Source organism: Rhinoraja longicauda, chromosome 31, assembly GCF_053455715.1.
Source record: "Rhinoraja longicauda isolate Sanriku21f chromosome 31, sRhiLon1.1, whole genome shotgun sequence".
NCBI classification, from domain to species: domain Eukaryota; kingdom Metazoa; phylum Chordata; class Chondrichthyes; order Rajiformes; family Arhynchobatidae; genus Rhinoraja; species Rhinoraja longicauda.
In genome coordinates, this window is record NC_135983.1 from 18,421,228 (window position 1) to 18,438,427 (window position 17,200).

The window sequence follows — 17,200 nt, forward strand, 5'->3', positions numbered from 1 at the left end:
CTTTTCCAGCTTTCTCCCCAAACACAATCAGCCTGAAGAAGGCAAACATCCCCCATTCTCGACTCTCTTGACTTAACTCACAAGGTGGACCTGCTTCTGTATTGTAGAAATGAGAATGATGCTATCATTCTCTCCCACAAACACCAATAAGAGAGTTTATCTCTCCCACAAACACCAATAAAGCATGTTTTAGATGCATCTGTAAAAGGTGCAGGGAGAGTGCAGAAAGGCAGTATAGTTCATGAAAATTGTGGCTGGATTCTCCATTTAACATACAGTATATTGTTTTATGTCACTTGCTGTTACTATTAATGTTGGGTCACTTCTCTCTCTGTACAATATGTAAGGTTAAAGCTCTGATTCACCACATTGATGCTCGCCAGGTCACTACATCACTCAGTCTACCCCTGACAGTCAGATTTCCATCTGCCTCTCGAGCTCCTGTCTGTCTCTCTGGCTCTTTCGTCTTGTTTGCCCTCAGTGCTGTCTCTATCCGTTCTCAACTTCGATAAGATTTTGACCAGAACCCATTCTACATTCACATCACATCATATCTCTTCCTTTAGCAAATGTTTCCGCCTCCATCTCATCCCATATGGATTCCAATTGAAATTCTATCCTTTGCAATTCTACCCCTCCCGGAATCTCAGGTATGCTCAAACTGTCCAATATCTCATGAGGTCACATTCTCTTCACTTTCTAGACCCGTTCTCAATGTGATACAGAAGGTTTGACGCATGTACTACCCTATTCAGGAACAGCTTCTTCCGCGGTGTTATCAGACTACCGTCCTCCAATTAGCTAGGCTTCCAACCTACCTCCACGCAAAACTTGTACTTCTTGTGCTGTAACACAATATTCTGCACTCTGGTACTTTGGTTATTGCACGATCTGTTGTACTTGTGTTTGGCTTGATTGTACTCCTGTAGAGTATGATTTGATTTGATTGGATAGCATGTAAACTAAAAGCTTTTCACTGAATCTTGGTACACATGTCGATAACAATAACACATACCAATACTATGTGTAGGCAGTGCATGCTCTTCAGCTCTCTCTGCAAAAACAGACTCATTCTACCTCAAAGCTGTTGCAGTCTGCCTATTCACTTTATTTTTCACTGAATTTAGTTAGTCAATCTTACTCCTTCTTCTCAGAGGTCAACGGCTGTAAACTAATAGCTCTGGCACACCAACATCCCTCTCCCGTTTCACTTTCCTCACTTCCCATCTCTGTTTCCCCCATCACGCCACTTGCTGTGTTTTCACCATCCCTTCTGACCTTTCCTTCTCTGAACCCTCCATTGTTGATCTTGCCATTTGGTCCATCACTGTGAACGTTGTTGGTTGAATGAGTCCATGTTGTTGCAGAGAGAGCTGCAGAGCATGCATTGCCAACATACGGTATTGGTTTATATTTGTCATGTGAACCGAGAACCGAAATGAAAAGCTTTTAGTTTGCATGTTATCCAATCAAATCAAATCATGCTGTACATGAGTAGAGTTGCTGCTTTACAGCGAATGCAGCGCCGGAGACTCAGGTTCGATCCTGACTACGGGTGCTGCACTGTAAGGAGTTTGTACGCTCTCCCCGTGACCTGCGTGGGTTTTCTCCGAGATCTTCGGTTTCCTCCCACACTCCAAAGACGTACAGGTATGTAGGTTAATTGGCTGGGTAAATGTAAAAATTGTCCCTAGGATGGTGTTAATGTGCGGGGATTGCTGGGCGGCACGGACTTGGTGGGCCGAAAAGGCCTGTTTCCGGCTGTATATATATGATATGATATGATATGAACAAGCCACACACAAATTGGCGTCTTCAATACTGCGTCATACTGCAAACTATTTCAAAGGATTTAAACTGCTGGCCCAATGAAAGGCACTAAAATAATGCATGTTTTCCCTTTTACCCCCCCCCCCCCATTTACCCTCCCTCTGTCTCCTTCAATCCATATCCCTCTCTCTGGCTTTACATTTCACTCCTCCTCATCTCTCCTTGTCTGACACATTTTTGTCTCCTTTTCCCCCACAGCCTTTGTCACCTAATCCACTCCTCTGCCAATTAACCCCCCTCACCTGTATCCACCAATTACATGCCAGGCTTTGTCCTGTCCCCCCTCTCCCCCCTACTTCTCTTTTCCAACTTCTTCCCCACCACTCCAATCAGTCGGAAGAAGAATCCCAATTCGAAAAGTAATTTGTTCATTCCCTTCACAAATACTGCCTAACCCGCTGAGTTTCTCCAGCATCTTGTGTCTCCAAAATAACACTAGCTCCATTTTCTCTAACCAGGTGGGCTAATTGACACAGATCCTAATTTTCCTTTGGTCTGTGTGCAGCCAAGGCAACTTTAAAACTGAATGGATGGGAAAGGGGGATCGCACTAGATCCAGCCCGGGTTCAGCTACTGTGGCCAGCAGTTCCTAATGAAACAGCCAACATCAAGCCACTTGGAAAGAACGCTGTCTCACACTGAGTGAGTTGTGTTGTGCTAATGAGGCCAAGAAGTCTGATCATAACACGGCATCTGGCTCTGTGACCCTGACGCTAGTTAGATCTAGGGCTAAGAAAGGAAAGGGTAACTTCAACTGTTTTTGTTGTTATTTTTGTTAGCTTATCAATTAATTATTAAAGGTTTAATACATTTCACTTTTTGAACACCATTAAATATTTAGTGATCGAAATATGTAAATATTTTTTACATAATGCTATGCATGAGAGTCATTTGAAAACCTCAGTTCGGCAGCACAAGAGTGTAGTTAGTAAGTTACTGCCTCCTTGTTCTGGCGTAGAAACACCGAACCGTAGATGCTGGTGTACGAGAAAAGACACACAGTGCTGGATTAACTCAGCAGTTCAGGCAGCATCTCCGGAGAACAGGGAAAGGTGATGTTTCAAGTCAGGATCCTTCTTCAGACCTTCAGAAGTTGAGAGACTTCTTCTGAATTGATTCAGACCTGATTGGCAGGTAAATTAAGTGTGTAGGTGAGTGGTAGATTCTGGAGAGGGAGTTGATGGGAATGAAGTGGGATTAGTGAGAAGCAAGAGACTACAGATGCTGGAATCTTGAGCAAACATATAGTGCTGGAGGAATTCAACAGGTCAGGCAGCATCTGTGGAGGGAAAAGGACAGATGACTTTTCAGGTCAGGACCCTTCTTCAGACTGATTGGTGGAGGAGAGAGAAAGCAGGAAATGAGAGGTTGGGGTGGGGCAAAGCCTTACAAGTGATAGATACAAGTGAGAGTGGGGGTGATCGTCAGAGGGTGGAGTAAGTGATGTGGGCTAGAGGTGAAAAGACAAAAGGGTGTCATGAGGAGAAAAGAGGAATGAAATGTAAAGGGAGTTAATGTAAAAGGTTGATGCAGCCACATTGGGCCAAAGGGCCTGTTTCTATGCTGAATGGCTATGATTTTAAAGCCTTATGGGCCACGAAGATTGAGGCTCCAGCCCAATCTTGTCTCCTATCAAAGCCTGACAGAGGGACCTGGGGACAGGGCTTCAATGGTTCACCAGCTGAGGACCAGCCACTGCTGAGGCCACCCTCCCTTCAGGTCCAGGCTCAGGGTCACTGTGGAGAGGGTGAGGGCAGGTCTGGTTTGCAGCGATCGCTCTAAAAATAAAACACGAGCAGAATTTATTTAAAATAATGCTGGATTGGAATAGATTAAATTTTGAGATAAATCAGAGGACAATTACAAGAATGAATCATGGCAGCTGAATTACTCTGTGATATTATATCACACTTAATTGGTAATGCCACAATTTGTTTCATTATTTCTCTAACGTTAGGCAGAATCCTCAGCCTGAAGTCCTGAAGATTTGCAGGGAATTGTAATGTGATGTGGAAGATTTTAATATGACTGCCATTGGAGGGGAACATTAAGCACATATTGCTCACAAACATGAGGCCTTAACGACTTTCCCATTGCCCCAGGATAAGAATCATGGAACAGGATTGTCCAGGATCTTGCCAGTCAGCTCATCCTGTCAACACTGTATTTTCAAACTAAATCGCGGTTTGCCCTGGTCTTTGCCCTTTCTTTTCTCAGACTCCTGCATTTTTTTTTTTCCTTCTACAATTTATCTCATTTCCTTTCGAAAGATGCCATTCAATTTACTTCCTTCGTCAGGAAGTACATTACAAATCCCAAGCAAAAGTAAAGAGCAATGAACAATTCCCTCAAGATACTGTTGTTTTGCCAATCTCCTGAAATCCAGGGAGACACAATGAACCGCGGATGCTGGAATTCTGAGCAAAACACAAAGTGTTGGACAATCACAGTTGACCAGACAGTATCTGCAGAGTGAATGGATAGGTGACATTTTGAGTCAGACCCTTCTCCTGTCTGAAAAACTGTTGCATGCCCATTAAAATCTGGGTTGCTCCGAAGAAAATAGAATTCGGCTTGCAGTTCCCTCTCAGTGTTGGAAGATCAGTTTTATCGTTTGCCTGGGAACGAATCCCATGAATCGTAAATGTCTGTCATTGTTGTAATAATCTTCACTGCCATTTCATAAACTATGAAAAAAATTGATCTATGTGCAGGAAGTTTAAATCATAGTTCAACATGATGTTACTAAAATAAAGCTTCTTTATCCTCTCAACAAAAAAAACCCATAGCGATTGTATCGTGTCTATGAAATTAATCAATCTAACCTTTGGGATGGATAAAAGCTCCCATCGTTAAAATAAATTTAACAGACAGCCATTCAATAAGATAGAGGTTTGGCTATGGGATTATATAGACTTGAGGTTTATGGAGGTTTAATGGGAATTTTCAATACAGGGCGAGACTCCCTTCCATAGATCTTACACCACACACAATACAAGCTGATTCCATCTAATCCAGTCTAACCTAATCTGTGTATAGGAAAAAAAACTGCAGATGCTGGTTTAAATCGAAGGTAGACACAAAATGCTGGAGTAACTCAGCGGGCCAGGCAGCATCTCAGGAGAGAAGGAATGATTGACGTTTCGGGTCGAGACCCTTCTTCAGACTGATGTCAGGCAGGGCCGTCTTAACGCATGGGCCTGATGGGCACTTGCCCGGGGCCCCACGAGCATAGGGGCCCCATGCTGATCTGTGTATGTTAAGTGACTTGCAATAAATAAATATTACTTTAAAAATGTAGGTTCAATAAGTGCTTTTTTCGCAACATTTTCGGTCACTAAGTGCTTCTCACAGCGATCTGTAAGTGCTTTTCGCAACAATGTAGCACCCTAAGTCCATCGCTAAGTGCTTTTCGGTAAGTGCTTTTTGCCGGCACGACAGGGGGGGGCTGGTAGGGAAAGGGGGGTGGGGGAGAGTAACGGTAGGGGCCCCAGTACACTGCTTTGCCCGGGGGCCCATAATGCTGTAAAAACGGCCCTGATGTCAGGGAAGGGGGCGGGGCAAAGATAGGATGTAGACAGAGACAGGAAGACTAGTGGGAGAACTGGGAAGGGGAGGAGATAGAGAGGAGAAGCAGGGCCTACTTGAAGTGGGAGATGTCAATGTTCAAACCGCTGGGGTGTAAACTGCCCAAGCGAAATATGAGGTGCTGTTCCTCCAATTTGCGCTGGGCCTTATTCTGACAATGAAGGAGGCCCAGGACAGAAAGGTCAGATTGGGAATGGGAGGGGTAGTTGAAGTGCTGAGCCACCGGGAGATCAGTTTGGCTGAGACGGACTGAGCGGAGGTGTTCAGCGAAACGATCGCCGAGCTTGCGCTTGGTCTCGCCAATGTAGAGAAGTTGACATCTGGAGCAGCGGATACAATAGATGAGGTTGGAGGAGGTGCAGGTGAACCTCTGCCTCACCTGGAAAGACTGTTGGGTCCTTGGATGGAGTCGAGGAGGGAGGTAAAGAGACAGGTTTAAAGCCAGCATCTCCTGCGGTTGCAGGGGAAAGTACCTGGGGAGGAGGCGGTTTGGGTGGGAAGGGAAGAGTGGACCTAATCTACTCCTGGTTAATTTAGTGCAATCCAAAGTAACCATCCATTGTCTGATTATAAAACTTGTGCAAACCTGTGGTGTGCATTTGTTGAGCAACAATAGAAAATCATGTGTGGGGTCTCGACCCGAAACGTCACCCATTCCTTCTCTCCCGAGATGCTGGCTGACCCGCTGAGTTACTCCAGCATTTTGTGTCTTCGAACAATAAACATCATCTGGTTGACAAGACAACCTTGTAATGAAGGCAGTGCGACAGGTTCTTCTCATTTTAGATGCAAAGAGATTGTCTTATGGAGAGGTGCCAGACTACTAAGTGTGTTAATTAATCACACTCCTGACAGTGACATTTGTCTCACTTTAAGGATATAATTCATCTTGCTGGGAGAGCAGGCCAATTAAAATCATAACTGATTTTGAAAACCAAAAAAAAAGCAGATGCTGGAAATCTAACATAAAATGTTTCCTGACCTGCTGAATGATTCCGACACATCCTCTTTTTATTACATAACTGATCACGATGTGTGTCACACAACGAATTGTAAGTATGTTGTTGTTTGAAAAATACAATATGGAAACAGGCCCTTTGGCCCACAAAGTCCATGTTGACCATCCATCACCCATTCACACTAATTCTATGTCATCGTACTGTAGCATCCACTCCCTACACACGAGAGTCAATTTACAGAGGCCAATTAATCTACAAACGGCATGTCTTTGGGATGTGGGAAGAAACTGAAGCATCCGGAGGAAACCCACAGGGATTACATGGAGAGCATGCAAACTCCACTCAGACAGCGCTCAATGTCAGGATGGAACCCGGGTCTCTGGGGCTGTGAGGCAGTAGCTGTACCAGCTGTGCCACCCAGATGTTCTTCAGCACCTTCTTTTGCTAACAGCCAGATGTTAAATGAATGGACCAGGCGAACATGGCTACACCAGCCAATCAGCATTTGTACCTGACACTCATACACCCCGTCACTCCCTCACTCATGTCCTGCCGCTGTAAGCCAAAGGCCCATTTCTCACAGATTGTACACTGTTACTTATTCAAACCTGACAGCATATCACCTGATCACACAGCACGGCTCCCATTGACACTTGGAGACGCAAGAAACTGCAGATGCTGGAACCTTGAGCAAAACCCACTGTGCTGAACTCAGTGGATCAGGCAGCATCTGTGGAGGGAAATGGACAGGCAATGTTTTGAGTTGGAACCCTTCTTTAGTCTGCCTGTCCATTCCCTCCACAAATACTGAAGACGGAGTTACTCCAGCACTTACTCTCCACAGATACTGCCTTTCCTGCTGAGTCCCTCCAGCACGGCGTGTCCCACTGACACTTGCCCCTCACGAACAGGTCAAGGGGAACACAACTGGAAACTGTGGGATGGGGTGGGACTGCAGGATAATAGATACAGTTGCAGGGACAAGGATCACAGTGGAGATGGTGCACACTCTCCAGAGTTCTGCCTTTCATCGCTGTTCCCCAGTTCAGCTTTGCTCATGGAGCCAATGTCATTGCCTAACCACACATCACCACTTCAGGAGGTGCAGTGGTGGAATGTAGTGATTCCTGCAGTGTCACCATCACAGAGCTACAGGTTCTAGGGATAAGGGATTTGAAGATGTATTTATTAATCTTGCCCATGAGTGTGGAGTAATTGAAATTCTTAGAGCCTTGAAAGCAGCTCAGTCCCAGCAAGGCTACAGAGCCATCCCCCTCACTCCCTCATCATTTTCCAGCATCTGGATGGCAGGAACTAGGTTCCCTCTAATCTGCAAAAGTCTCCAGAACAAAAGGCCTTAACGGGGGCACAGTTAGTAGAGTTGCTGCCTCTCAATGCGTGAGATGTGGGTTCGATCCTGACCTCAAGTGCTGTCTGTGTGGGATTTGCACTTTATCCCTGTGATTGCGTGGGTTTCCTCTCACATCCCAAAGACATGCGGGTTTGTAGGTTAATTGGCCTCTTTAAATTGCCGCTAGTATGTTGGGAGTTGATGAGAAAGTGGGATAACATCAGAACTAGTGTGAACATGTGATCAATGGGCAGTGTGAACTCAATGGGCCATAGGGCCTGTTTCTAACACTGTATTTCAAAATTAAACAATGCCTAAAAACATCTTCCATGCTGTTCCATTTCCCACTGTTTCCCAGCCCAGCTGGCCTTGCCCCTGTTTGAGCCTCTACACATCATTTCTTCAGAAATCGTGGGGACATTCTAAGCAGCAGAGACTGGGTTTAACTTAAAGAAGAAACTACTGGAAATGCCCGGCCAGTTAAGCAGCACCTGCGGAGAGAGAAAAACAAAGCTAAAGGTTTTGCTGAATTACTTTTAACTCTGTTTCTCATTTCACAGATGCTGCCTGACACGGTGAGTATTTCCATTTTTTTCCTGCACTTGTTTCAGATTTCCAGTGTCTACAGTTTTTCTTGGCTTTGCAATGTTATCTGACATTCCCCAAAACAGTTCCCTGCTGAAATAGCCAGAAAATGCACAGGATGCTTCATTGCACATGAAGCTACTATTATAATAATTAATAGATGATACACTGATGGAATTACAACCCTGCACTACCATCCCCTCTTGTCACTTTTGCTTTCATCTTCTCTGCGATTTGCGTTACTGACATCCTGTTCTTGCAGTAATAACAAGGTGCGGTAATGAATGGGAAATGGGCTGATAACAGAGCAAAATGAAATACGCCTGGAAGGCAATGCTGAGGTTAAATAGGACCTCTTGATACAAAATGACAGCGGCTGCAGGAGTTGAGCAGTGGGCGTGTGAGGGGAGGGATGGTGCATTCGGGGGTCGATGTGTTGGGATCGAGGTGTCGGTGGAGTGGGCCGCTGGAGGTCGTGCAACAGCCTGGGGCTCGTTTGGATCAGGCACCACCCCGGGGGGCTGAGCGTGCCGATCTGACACGGCACACTACACACTAAGGGCAATTTACGGAAGCCAGTTGACCTACAAACCAGCACCTCATTGGGATGTGGGAGAAAACCAGAGCATAGAGTGATACAGTGTGGAAACAGGCCCTTCGGTCCAACTTGCCCACACCGGCCAACATGTCCCAGCTACACTAGTCCCAACTGTCAACATTTGATCCATATCCCTCCAAACTTGTCCTATCCATGTACCTGTCTAACTCTTTCTCGAATGATGGGATAGTCCCTGCCCCAACTACCTCCACTGGCAGCTTGTTCCATCCATTCACCACCGTTTGTGTGAAAAGGTTACCACACAGATTCCTATTAAATCTTTTCCCTTTCACCTTAAACCCATGTCCTCTGGTCCTCGATTCACCTACTCTGGGCAAGAGTCTCTGTTCATCTACCCAATCTATTCCTCTCATGATCTTATACACCTCTATAAAATCAAAAGATAAGATAAAATGTAAGATAAGAGCACCCAGAGGAAAACCACGCAGTCACATGGAGAACGTGCAAACTCCACAGACAGAACCCAAGGTCAGGATCGAATCTGGGTCCTTGGCGCTGTGAGGCAGCAGCTCTACCAGCTGTGGCACCCACTTCATCAGCCATTGCAGAGGTTATTAAACCTACGTGCCTGGAAGGCAGCACCCATAAATCTCCAGATCTCCCTCTATCTTCCCGTCTCCACCTATATCCTTCCTTTGTCCTGCCCCCCTGACATCAGTCTGAAGAAGGGTCTCGACCCGAAACGTCACCCATTCCTTCTCTCCTGAGATGCTGCCTGACCTGCTGAGTTACTCCAGCATTTTGTGAATAAATACCCATAAAGCCTGATCACATCACTAAATATTTCTGACAACAGCATCTATTCTCATTTTTACACTATTTTTAACATGGAATAGAAACATGCCAAGGTACTTCAGACATCAGCATTGGAATTTCTGGGTGTCAATATCTAGTCCTGAGTTCAATAACAATACCTGTGCTCCAAACACATGATCCGGTGCCCAGGGACAATGTAGCTGCATTAATACTGAAATGGACTAGCACGGATGTGTGGAAAACAATCAGGAGTGGGCAGTTTCAGCAGATTGCCTATTGATTTTTGTGTAGATGGTTTAAGCTACTGTCTATTAGTGTATGCAGTTAATGTGATTACTCAAGTCAGTGTAAGGACAAAGTTGACAACCAAACCAGGAATCATGAGAGGAGCTCAAAGAAGTTGAAATTCCAGTGCTTCATTCCTGAAAATAGTACGATCAAAGGTATTTTGAAAGATCATATTTCTAAATTGCTGTCTCTTCATATTTGGGTCTAAGTCTGGGGCACACAGATCAATCTTCTACTCAAGGGAAACACTGCAGATGCTGGAATCTTGAGCAAAACACAAAATGCTGGAGGAATTCAGCTGGTCAGGCAGTATTTGTGGAGGGAAAAGGACAGACGACTTTTTGGACGAGACCCTGTTTAAGACTCAAGGGTTGGAAGAAGGGTCACGACCTGAAATGAGTCTGTCCATTCCCTCCACAGATGTTGCCTGAACCGCTGAGTTCCTCCAGCACTTTGTGCATTGCTTCTACCTTAGGGAAATGCATTTGTCTAAGCTCATTCACAAAATGCTGGAGTAACTCAGCAGGTCAGGCAGCATCTCAGGGGAGAAGGAATGGGTGACGTTTCGGGTCGAGACCCTTCTTCAGACTGATGTCAGGGGGGCGGGACAAAGGAAGGATATAGGCGGAGGCAGGGAGATAGAGGGAGATCTGGGAAGGGGAGGAGAAAAGAGGGACAAAGGAACTATCTAAAGTTGGAGAAGTCTAAGCTCAGCTATTTTCTATGCTCCATCTCAACCCAATGCATCAGCACCCCAAGATCCCATTCTACCACATCCCCAGACACAAGAAGACTGAGCGCTGGACAATAATGGGAAGGGTGCCAACTGAGACTATGGGGTAGTACGCAGTGACCACGAAGTGAGCACTGTTTAAACAATGTGGGAGTCTGAAGAAGGGTCTCGACCCGAAACATCACCCATTCCTTCTGTCCTGAGATGCTGCCTGACCCGCTGAGTTACTCCAGCATTTTGTGTCTACCTTGGGAGAATGAATGTCATCGTGCAGCTTCTGCTTTATGCTTCAATTAATATTATTGCAGGACCATTAAGACCATTTATTTAATGAGCAATCATACGCCTGTACTCCAGATTTATGTCGCTCTTTGCAAAGCTGTGTACAAACTCTGTCTAAAACAGTGTGAAGAACGTTATCGTGTGTGCTCAGCCGAGTCTGCACTGCTTTAACAGTTTTGAACAAAGCAACCAATCTCCTCCCGGCCACAGCAGCAGACAATTTATCCCCAGGAAATAAACAAACATGATTACATCTTGATGTGCTTCAGCAGCTGAACGTCACAACCGTGGAACTAAATAGATAGACCAGGAATTGAATTATTCTAATATTAATTCTTGTATTTTAAAGGACTGATCAGACTCACATGAAAATTATTTGGGGCTTTGGGTGTTCTGTGGGGAGATTTCATAAATGCATACTCCCTTGATTGTGGAATGTTAAAGGGGATGTTTTGATCAAGGTACTTAAAATATTAATCAAGGAGCCAGGGTAGAGGAAGTCAAGGATGAAGGGACAATACAGAATTAGATTAGACTACTTAGGAGGGAAAACAGGTAACATTTATTTCCTTGTGGTGTTCTTTAAATAGTGGCCACAATATCTTTTAAGGTCCATCTGAGATATAGGATAAGCTGTGCCTTAGTGATGCATCCAAAAGAAAGCATCTTCCTCAGTGGAGCACTCGCTCAAAGTTTCACCAATGATTTAAGGGCCTGACCCACTTTAGGCGATTTTAAGGCGACTGCCGGCGACTAGGTTGTCGCCACAGTTCACCGGGTGTCGCGGGCATGATCGTGAGGAGTCTTCCAAGAATCGTAGTGGATCGCTGAGAAATCATCCGGAGTGAAATTTCTCGGCGACAGCTGGCTTGTCGGCAGGTATCGTTGCTTATTGCGGGCGCTGTCGCCTGCTGTCCCCAGGTTTGCTAGGTTCTCTTAGATGCATTTAGAAGCACATTATATTAAAATAAGTAAAGTAATTTCAAAATATTATAAAATGCTTGTGTTTAACCAATTTATTTACTGTCAGGACATTTGACAGGTAGATTGGAGGCGACAGTTTGACGGTCAGGTAAGCGTGGGAATTTTTGCGATGTTTATGGCCATCAGCCATTACATTTAAAGTGGGCTCCAAACCCAGATATACAACACAGAAACCAGATATGCATCTCAAGTACATTTTCAAAGAATGCCCACACAGTTTTCACAAAAATCCACTTAACCACTTAAAAAATTTTTTTAATACAGCTATTAGTAAACTGGAAGTAAATCCAGTTTATGCCTTGTTACAGTGATGCTTGGTTTTTAAGTAACCCAGAGAGGATGTTATAGTTCAAAACTCTCAAGTACTTGTCAGTAATTTCAGCGAAAATTAGGACGCCGGGGAAGCATTGACAGCGTTGGAATTTTGCGAAGACGCTGTAATTTTCCGAAGACGCTGTAATCTCGACCTGATTCGGCATTGTCGTGGTCATTGTCGTCGGTTAAAAGAAAAGTTCGGCGATCTGCTACGACTTTGACAGTCGCCGGCAGTCGCCTTAAAATCGCCTAAAGTGGGACAGGCCCTTTAGCCTGACTGTTCAGCTTAAGTCACTTCAATAAGAGGGACGTCCAACCATAGTAACTTTGGCCCAATGGGTAAACCAACCGTCTTGCTGAATATGTTTAAAACTGGTGACTCTGATTGCAATGAGAATGTCTTACAGCATAACCCCTCTGTGCTATACTGAGACAAGATAGCAAAATAGCAAGAGGTAAGGTGTGGAACATATAGCACTGCCAATCAAGTATGAGGCTCAGATACAACAATAACACATGGTTTATATCCTGTTTCCCCTTCTGTGGGATGATCATCTTTGCTATTTCCCAAGATGACTTTAACAACGACTCCCTTCTCTGCGTCTCCAACACCAACAGGGCCACAACCGTCCTCACCTCCCTGACTTTGCGGGTTCATTAACCATTAATGAATATTAAATATGTGATAATAGATTTTGAGACAGGTCATGTACAAGGGATGCGAGATAAGGATGGGAACGTGCCCTTGATCCTTGCGGGAACTTGAATACACAAATTGAATGCCGTACGCTCTACATTACAATGTTGACCAAAGTTCAAAAATACTTACACAAAGTGCTGGAGGAACTCAGAGCGTCAGGTAGCATTTGTGGAGGGAAATGGACAGATGACGATTCAGGTTGGGACTCTTCTGGATTGGAAAGGGCACTGACCCAAAATGTCACCATTCCAGGTCCTGATCCAAACTGTCCTCAGTCCATTCCCTCCACAGATGCTGCCTGACTCGCTGAGTTAATCTAACACTTTGTGTATTGCTCAGGATTCCAACATTTGCAGTTCCTTGTGTCTTCAAAAGTACTTGGTCGACTGGCATCCTGAGATTGTTAAATGCTTTACGCGGGCAAGTTTCTCCTTTCTAATCCAAGATTGATTGGAGAGAATCCTGGAATTTTCCACTCCAAGGGACTACAATCAACAAAAAGGGTTCAGGATAAAGATCCTCCACCATCTTTGCAAATGAAGTACAGTGAAAAACTTTGTTTTGCATGCAATCCAAACAGATCAGATATACCATATGTAGAATTCCAATCAAATCAAACTCAAGTACAATAGATAGGAGAAAGGGGAAGATACAGAGTGCAGAATATAGTTCACAGCATTGTAGCACATCAGTTTCATAGACAAAATCCAATGTCCACAATGGGGTGACGTGATTCGGACAGTACCCTAGCTTATCAGAAGCCTGATAATAGAGGAGAAGAAGCTGTTCCTGAGTCTGATGGTGTGCACTTTCAAGCTTCTGTACCATCCGCCAGACAGGAACAGGGTGAAGGAAGAATGACCAGGGTGAGACAAGTCTTTGATTATATTGGCTGCTTTTCCAAGGCAGCGTGAGGTACAAGTGGAGGTAATAATGGGGAGTCTGGTCTGTGTGATGGACTGGGCTACGTCTACAACTCTGCAATTTCTTGCTGTCTAGGGCAGACTTTTCCCAACCTAAGCTGTGATACAAGCCAATAGTATGCTTTCTATGGTGCATCTGTAGATGTTTGTAAGAGATTGGATCTCAATTCTGATCTACATAGGAACAGCACGTACAGCAATTATCAGATCTGAAAGTCAAGTTGTTGTTCAGCAATAATCATAGATTATAAACCCTGATTATGAGTTTCCGGCCTGTTCCATGGGTCGAACCAATGTTTTTTTTTGTGTGAAGGTACGTGCTGGTATGGCTTATCAACATCTCAGAAAAGTTTAAAAACTCAATTTTCTTGATCTTGATTTGATACCAGTTGAATTTAGCTATTAATAGATTGATAGATTTAATTGATTGAAAGATACAGCATGGAACCAGGAACCAGGATCGGGTCCATGCTGAACATCGATCACCTGCTCTCACTAGTTCTATGTTATCCCACTTTTTCATCCACTCCCTGCACACTAAGAGCAATTTACAAAGACCAATTAACCTACAAACCCACGTTTTGGGGATCTGGGTGGAAACCCACAGGGTCTTGGGGAAATTGTGCAAATTCCACACACAGATAATGCCTGAGGTCAGGATCGAACATGAGTATCAGGCGCTGTGAGACAGCAGCTCTATCAGGTGTGCCACTGTGCTGCCCTGATTTTGATCAATTAGAAGTTAATTGGTCAAAAAAACAAATTGGACCAGGGAGGTATATAAAAAATTATTGATAAATGTAGCTTCATTTTAGTTTAGTTGAGAGATACAGTGCAGAAAATTGATATTTGTACTGGCGTCTTTTTGTCAACAAATCATTGGTAATCATTCAATATTGTGCGACCTAGAACTGGGAAGATAAGCAATACTAAGTAGGGTTAGATAAAGTCATTTCTTTTACACTGCAGCAGACAAAATCTTCAAAAGTGCACCAGGAAACACTAATCTGGTTAGAAAATGAAGCATTTTCTTTTCTGAGAGATTAATCTACTGGTTTGCCATCAGCAATATGACTTTGTTATTGCTGACATATAGAAAAGGAAAGATAAGGGAGTTTGCAGCACTTCATTTAATGTCTCCATTAACGCAGGCTCACACTGACAACAGACAGTGTACAGAGACGATTTCCGAGTATGTTTGCAGGATTCAAAGGCCTGAGCTATAGGGAGAGGTTGGGCAGGCTGGGACTTCATTAATTTCACTGCAAGATTTTTCCTCCTCGTAATGCTGCCAACTTTGTTGTATCTCTGGAGGTTTGATCTAACATCTCCTTTGCATTTATAGTTAATGCATTCATCCCAGGGATTGAAAAGAAGTCTTATTTTATGGAGTTGTATAAGTTCATGAGGTGAATAGACAGAGTGAAAGTCAAACTCTTTCAAAAGCTAAGGCGAGAACATGTGTTGGTGGGCAAAATACAAATGTCAAAATGGGACATTATGATTGGATACTGAGTTTTTCCCCCAAACTAATGCCATTGGATCTCTTGCATCCATCTGAGAGAGCTGATATGATTGAAGTTAATGTCTCTCCTGGATGATGCCACTTCCATCAATATTGTTCTCCCACAGCAATGCACTTACTGGTGAGTCAACCTAAAACCCACAAATGCTGTCAACTGTTCACTGGTGATTCTACAACTGCAATCTAATGCTGAATTCCTCTGGGGCTCCAAAGATTAACCAGTGTTGTGACAACTCCTCAACACAGGGTGATTCACTCAACATCCTACACTGGGTTTCAGCTGACAGATTTGTGGGAGAAGTATGAGTATTTTAGAATATATTAAATTATTTTAGTTATTTTACCTTTCAGCTTTAAATCATGTACTTCTGATCGCCAGATGCATGCAGAGGCGTTGAGTGTTTAATTGTCGTTGACAGCCAGTTACATTTGGGGTAGTGCCTGTCGATCTCATTCAGCTATTTTTTAGGATGGGCCTGTATCAACCTCTTCACCACAGACGTGTTGGGACTTATGCAGTTAAGGCCCTGCCAAGACTCGAACCCTCATCACTACCTTCCTCCATGATCTTCAAATAGGGTTAGTCCACCATGTAACTATGCTGAGGGTATATTTACCACTGTAAGAGATGTGATTTTTAGGGCAGCCTAATAGTCTGTATGTGTCTGGGTGGATTCCTTGCACATGTTCAAATAATCTGGTGAACAAAGGAATTTGAGCCACAACCAATTATTGTGCTGTGCAGATTGAACTCCACAAGAGGAGGAAGTGAACAAGTTTCAAGGTCTGTTAAACAGCATGTTTTGAGGTGCAATATTCTGCCTACAGTGGTCCTCATTTGCAGAAATATTATAGATTCTGATGCAAAAATTAGCCTTTCAAATCTTTAAATGAGTCGGCATTAAATATACATTAGCTCTATTTTAAACACTAGTATAATCCATCATCACACCAGCAGCCTCTTCAGCACAGTAATACTCATATCCCACATAGTGTTACACATTTCCAAGAATAATGGCCGCTAATACTGCCTTCAAAATTGTATTACTGATAGTTCCCTGCTTTTCCCTGCATCGTTCCTCTTCTGCAGTTATAGGATCATACTGTCTACTTCTAATAAAGTAAAACACTCGACTCAGGTCAAGTGGCCAATCTTTACATGCAACCCAGATAAGTACAGGTATTTATTTGTCAGCAAGGTTTTACAACCAAACTGGTAGAACAGCTGCCTCCCAGCACGAGAGACCTAGGTTTAATCCTCACCTCGGTGCTGCCTGCATGGAGTTTCAATGTTCTACCTGTGTATGTGTGGGTTTCCTCCGTGTGCTCCAGTTCCCATCCACATCCCAAAGAAGTGCAGGTGAATAAGTTAATTGGGCACTGTAAATTAACCCTAGTGTGGAGCTGAGCAATAGAATCTGGGGGCGGGGGAGTTGATGGAAATGTGGGGACATAAAAATGGGATTAATGTAGGATTGGTATAAAGGAGTGGAAATGGTCAGTGTGGACTTGATGGGTTGCAGGGCTTTCTTCTGCACTCTATTTCAATGTGACTGTTTGATTTGGGAAATCTTTAAGAACTGTCATAACATAAAGCTACACTTCACTCTTAATTGCCCCCACTAGCTTAGGATCAACACTAACAGAGTCACTCCAAAGATGTACAGGTATGTAGGTTAATTGGCTGGGTAAATGTAAAAATTGTCCCTAGTGGGTGTAGGATAGTGTTAATGTACGGGGATCACTGGGCGGCACGGACTTG